Here is a 6,796-nt window from a genome sequence, read left to right as displayed (position 1 = left end):
ATAAGTGAAAGAAAACACTTTCAATCAAGAATTCTATATTCATCAAAATATTTTTTGAAAACAAAAGCAAAATAAAGACTTTGAGGCATACAAAAACTGAAAGAAACCATCGCCAGCAGTTCTGTACTACAAAACATGTTAAAGGACATCCTTCAAGCAGAATGAAAATGATACTACTTGGAAATCTGGATCTAAAGAAAGAAATAAAGAGCCTTGGAAATGGTAACTACATGATTAAATATATCAGACTTTTTTCTTAGTATTTAAACTCTTTAAGGAATAATTGACTGTTGGTCATAACCATGGCTGAAGAACAACCGCAGGTCGAATTGTTCGTGAAGGCTGAAAGTGATGAGGCCAAGACTGGGAACTGCCCCTTCTCCCAGAGACTGTTCGTGGTGCTCTGGCTCAAGGGAGTCACCTTCAATGTCACCAGTGTTGACAACAAGAGGCAGACCAAGACTGTACAGTAGCTGTGCCCAGGAGAACAGCTCTCATTCCTGTTGTATGGCACCGAAGCGCACACGGACACCAACAAGATCGATAAATTGCTGGAGGCAGTGCTGCGCCCTCCCAGGTACCCCAAGATGGCAACTCCAAACCCTGAATCCAACACAGCTGGGCTGGACATATTTACCAAATTTTCTGCCTACATCAAGAATTCAAACAGAACACTCAATGATAATCTGGAGAAGGGGCTCCTGAAAGGCCTGAAAGTTTTAAACAATCGCTTGACATCTCCCCTCCCAGAAGAAGTGGATGAGACCAGTGCTGAGGATGAGGGCATCTCTCAGAGGAAGTTTCTGAGTGGCATTGAGCTCACTCTGGCTGACTGCAACCTGTTGCCAAATCTCCACATAGTATGGGTGGTATGTAAGAAGTATTGGGGGTTCTCCATCCTGGAAGTGTTGCGGGAAGTGCATCGGTACTTGAGCAAGTATGAGCAAGTGGCCCCTCCTGAGGCTCCCTCTCCCCCCTCCACTTTCTCCACGAAGGCTCTGAGTGGTTTCCACATGGCTACCCAATGGACACACTCCAAAATGGCCAGTGGGCAGAGAATCCTGGAGCACTTATGCAGGGCTGGCTAGGGGGATGAGGGAAAAGGATGGAGGATCTGGGTGAGATTTTTATTGTGGGATGGGGTGGGTAGGGCAATATTTCAGTAACAAAATACAGAATAGAAAAAAGAAATAATTGACTGTTTAAATAAAAATAATAACAATGTGTTGTGGGGCTTATGACATATGTATAAGTAAAATGTATAGTAATAATAGCATAAAGGCCCAGAGGGGAGAAATGAAAGAATACTAGGGTAAGGTTCATTTACAAGACATGAAGTGGTATAATATAACTTGAAGGTAGATGGTGATGTTAAAAATGTAAACTCTAAACCAGTGGTTCTCAATCAGGGGTGATTTTGACCCCTGGAGGACATTAAGTGATGTCTGGAGACATTTTCAGTTTCCCAAACTGGACAGTAGCAAGTGTTGACAAGGATGTAGAGAAATTGGAATACAGAATACATTACTGGTGGGACTGTGAAATGGTGTAGCTGCTTTGGAAAACAGTCTGGCAATTCCTCAAAAAGTTAAACATAAAGTTGCCATGTGACCCAAAAGTTTCTCTCTGTCTATATATATAGATTAGATAGATAGACAGACAGACAGACAGACAGGTAGGTAGGTAGATAGATAGATAGATAGATAGATAGATAGATATCCTCATCCCCACTAGCAGTCATTCTCTATTCCCCCTCCTTCTAGCCCCTGGCAAGCACTGACCTATTTTGTGTCTTTATGGATTTGCCTATTCTGGACATGTAATATAAATGGAATCACACATGTGGCCTTTTGTACCTGGCTCCTTTTATTTAGCATAATGTTTTGAGGTTCATCCATGCTGTAGCATGGATCAGTATTTCATTCTTTTCATGGCTGAATGATATTCCATTGTATGGATATGCCACACTTTGTTTATCTACTCAGCAGTTGATGGACATCTGGGTTGTTTCCATTTTTGGTTAGTATGAGTAATGCTGCTATGAACATTCATGTACATGTTTTTGAGTGGACATATGTTTTCAGTTATCTTTGGTGTATATCTAGAAGTGGAATTACTGGGTTGTATGGTAAACTCTATTTTTAACCTTCTGAAGAACTGCCAACCTGTTTTTCCAAAGTGGCTTCAGCATTTTACATTCTCTCCAGCAGTATATGAGGGTTCTAATTTCTCCACATCCTCAACAACATTTGTTACTGTTCTTTTTTGTTTTTTTAAAAAAATTATTATAGGCATTGTAGTGGATGTGAAATGGTATCTCATTGTGGTTTTGATTTGTGTTTCCCTAATGACTAGTGATTTTTAACATCTTTGTATATGCTTATTAGCCATTTGTATATCTCCTTTGGAGAAATGTCTATTTAGGGCTCTTTGTGCATTTTTAATTGGGTTATTTGCCTTTTTATTGTTGAGTTGTAAGAGTTCTTTATATATTCTGGATACTAGTACCTTATCAGATATATAATTTACAAATATTTTCTCCCATTCTATGTGTTGTATTTTCACTTTCTTGATAGTGTCCTTTGAAGCACAAAAGCTTTTAATTTTGATGAAGTCAAATTTATCCATTTTTCTTTTGTTATATTTAAGAAATCATTGTTTATTCCAAAGTCACAAAGATTTATGTCCATGTTTTCTTCTTTTTTTGTGTGAGGAAGATTGGCCATGAACTAACATCTGTTGCCAATCTTCCTCTTTTTGCTTGAGGAAGATGGTCCCTGAAATAACATCCATGCCAATCTTCCTCTACTTTGTGTATGGGATGCCACCACAGTATGGCTTGATGAGCGATGTGTAGGTCTGCACCTGGGATCTGAACCTGCAAATGCTGGGCTGCCGAAGCAGAGTGTATGAACTTAACCACTACACCACTGGGCCAGCCCCTATGTTTTCCTCTAAGAGTTTTATAGTCTTAGCTCTTACATTTAGATCTTTCATCCATTTGGGGTTAATTTTTGCATATGGTGTGAGGTAGGGGTCCAAATTCTTTCTTTGGTATGTGGATTGTCCCCACTACATTTGTTGAAGAAACTATTCTTTGACTATTGAATGGATATAGCACTGTTTTCAAAAATCAATTGGCCATAGATGTATGGGTTTATTTCTGGGCTGTCAATTCTATTCCGTTGATCCATTTGTTTATCCTTATGAGAGCACCTTATGTTTTAATTACTCTAGCTTTGTAGTAAGTTTTGAAATTGAGATGTATAGGTCTTCCAGGTTTGTTCTTCTTTTTCAAGATTATTTTGGCTTTAGCATCACCTTGTCAATTCCTGAAGAAAAAAGGAAGTTGGAATTTTGAAGGAATTGTATTGAATTTGTAGATCAATTTGGGGAGTATTGCCATTTTAGCAATTTTAATCTTCTAATCCATGAATACAAGTGTCTTTTCTTTCTTTCTTTTTTTTTTGAGGAAGATTAGCCCTGAGCTAACATCTGCCAATCCTCCTCTTTTTGCTGAGGAAGACTGTCCCTGAGCTAACATCCATGCCCATCCTCCTCTACTTTATATGTGGGACACCTACCACAGCATGGCTTGCCAAGTGGTGCCATGTCCGCACCTGGGATCCGAACTGGTGAACCCTGGGCTGCCAAAGCAGAACATGTGAAATTAACCGCTGCGCCACTGGGCCGGCCCCCAGGTGTCTTTTCATTTATTTAGTTCTTTAATTTATTTCAATAATACTATGTGGTTTTCGGTATACAAGTCTTGCATTTCTTTTGCTAATCTTTTCCTAAGTATCTTATTCTTTTTAATGCTATTATAAATGGAATTGTTTTGTTAATTTCATTTTTAAATTGTTTACTACTGGTGTATAGAAAGACAACTGATTTGTGTATACTGATCTCGCAGCCTTGCTGAACTTATTTATTAGCTTTGATAGTCTTTTAGTAGATTCCTTGGGATTTTCTATATACAAGGTATCATCAGCTGGAGGATTGGAAAGGATGGAAAGGATGTCATCCTCATCCTCCTTCTCATTTATGAACAAGGTTTTTCCTGATGGAAGTCAAATACTTTTCTGATTCAAGTTGACTGTTTTATAAAGGTTGTATCATTCTGTTCTGGAAAGAAAATGTTTTATGCAAGCCAGACTTCTAATGCAGAGTTGAATTTTAGAATTTTTCGTAAAGACAAAGCAGAATTAATCAAGGTGGCTTCTTTCTCTTTCTCTCCACCCTCTCCTTCTTCCGAGCAAAAGGTGTCAACAAAATGCTAGGATAGGGTGAAAGGGCTGTTCTTTGGTGATCTTAATGTTAAAATTTTGAAAAGATTTTACTCTAAAAGTTCAGATACAACCATAAGTAGGTGTAGGATTTGACTGTTTGACAAAATGTTGTGGACATCTATTCTATCTTCCACTTCACATCCATTCACCCTTCTTTGGTAACATCACTTCAATTTTCCTCAAGAGAACCACCTCTCACTGACTTTCAGTTGAGGCAGATTGAGTGGTACTGATATCACCGCAAGCTCTATGAATGAGCATGTGATTCAGGCCTGGCCAATTAGAGAAATTTCTCTCGTCCACAGAGTTTGGTTCAGCGATGGGCACAGAATCCAATTCAAGCCAATGTGAGACTCAGAATTTTTATTTGAACCATCACGGAAGAGAAGCTATCTTTTCAAGTGAACATTAGCCTTTAAAGATGTAGGCCTGGCAATGCTGGCAGCCATCTTGCTTGTCTTGATTTGTGGAGCCTGAGAATGAAGCCAACATGATGGAGAACAGAATAGAGAGATGGGTTCCTAATGACATCTTTGAGTTCCTGGACCTGGCTATGCCTGAAGCCAAAGTACACCCGGACTTTTCAGTTACACGATTCGGTAAATTCCCTTTTATCCTTAAGTGAATTTGAGGGTTTTAAATTCATTTGTTTGTTTTGTCACTTCAAGCAAAAGAGTTCTGAATGATATACCAAAGGATACCAAATTTGGAACATATGAAGGAGGAAATTTGAAAAGGGAATGAATATTAAAGAATAGAGAAAGAGTTTCTATAATGGGAAAGCCTAATGCCTGTGATCCCATAGACCCAGAGCAGAGTATGTGTGCATCAAGATAAAACAGCCCCAATTACTGGAGTTGGTTCAGTAGATGGTTCCAGCATTGTACCATGTTCCAAGGAGTCTGCTCACAGAACCTCCACTTGGCGGCTGTGTTAGATATTTCCTATTTGCCCCTCCAAATGTACTCTTCGCTGTTCTACACCCTTCCTTGGGAGGCTGACCCATATGGACCACAACAATGGGCTTCCTTGCCCTCTGGCTTTTGATTGGGTTTGGCCAATGGAAATTACCAGCAGGAGATCAGAGGGAGGGAGAAAAATCAAGTCGAGGTATTTATTCTCCTGTTTCCCTTCCTCACCATGGGCTAGCTTAGTCCTTCAACAAGGTCACCACTCCTCTCAAGGTAGCCAACTGTACACAACTCAGTCCTTCCAGGTTCTGATAACCACTTCCTACCCCTGTCCCTTAGGGTCTAGGGATGGTAAGAGTTCAGTTTCTAGTAGCCTGGGTTATGGTGCTATTCTTTATTGTTCCCCCTACGTCTAAACTTTATAAGTAATATCTTTGTAAATAAACCTCCCTTCCAATTATTCTGTTTTGTCAAGTGTGCTATATATTTCTCGTTGACAAGTATGCTATCTATTTCTCATTGACTGATGCTATGGCCATACAAGAACCTGCAAGGAAGTAAATCCTGGAGAGTAAACCGCCAGACTGAGAGACTATCACATCCTTCTTAAACCTTTTGGATCTTCCTATCAGGTTTTCTTCCCTCCTAGCCTGCAACGGAAGAACTTTGTGAAGTAGGCAGGGCTATTTAGGCTTTCAATTCCTTTTTCCTTGCCCTTTGCCTCCATCCCTCCTATCTCCCCCAACACACACACAAATGAACACCCAAACCTCTAACTACTGCCTGGATAAAATCACAGTGTAAATCATACTTCTGTATGATTTGGTTAAATTATATTATCATGTTCAAGTATTTTAAGAGAAAATCAGTAAGGAAAATGACTCTAATGAAGAACCTAGATGGGGAGAAATATATTGGGATCACGGACCTCCCACCAGTCAAACCATATCAGCCTTGTAGTCTTGGGCCAGGGCAGCTTCCGAGGAAAGAAGGGATTCCTGCTGTAGGCTAGCCTCTGAGTCAAATAAGAGAGTGGAAATATTTCTGTCTTACTTGCAATTACCACTAGAGATTTGCTCTGGAAGACAGTTTGTGGCTAAATTTGCCCTAAAGTCACTTAGCCAGGCTTTCACTAAGCAATCACAGAGTTTGTCTTTGGATTTTGGTTCCTTCTCCTCCCCTCAAAGTTTCTCTTAGTGTTCTTCTCCAACACAAACAAACAAAACCATCTATACCAGGACTCAACCTTGATGAAGAAAGGAAGTTTGCTCTGACAAAGTAGTCTTCTGAGAAACCAGAGCATGGATACTGCAAAGTAAAAATGCTCAGAAATGAAACAACTTTTAGTTTTATCTTCCTGTGGCTGAACCCCAAGAATAAAAAAAAAAAAGGTGGAGAGGGGAGAAAAAACGTCTTACGCTAATGGGCTGTCAATTGTCAAATTTTCTGCCCACGTGGCTGCCCAATATTCCTGAGGGAAAATCAGTGGTACAGTCTAGAAAGAGGAAATCATACACTTCTTTTTTATTTCAATTTATTGTTGTCAACAACTCCCCAAAACAATATTAATGTTTTCTACAAGAAGATTCCCAGCAA

At 39.6% G+C, this 6,796-nt stretch overlaps 1 pseudogene; it reads left to right on the top strand.

Moving 5' to 3' along the window:
• Positions 1 to 279: 279 nt before the first annotated feature.
• Positions 280 to 1,088, top strand: LOC103540764 (chloride intracellular channel protein 1 pseudogene; annotated as a pseudogene).
• The last annotated feature ends 5,708 nt before the right edge of the window (positions 1,089 to 6,796 follow it).

The sequence above is a fragment of the Equus przewalskii genome, chromosome X, assembly GCF_037783145.1.
Source record: "Equus przewalskii isolate Varuska chromosome X, EquPr2, whole genome shotgun sequence".
Classification (NCBI taxonomy): Eukaryota; Metazoa; Chordata; class Mammalia; order Perissodactyla; family Equidae; genus Equus; species Equus przewalskii.
This window is presented reverse-complemented; position numbering and strand designations above follow the sequence as displayed.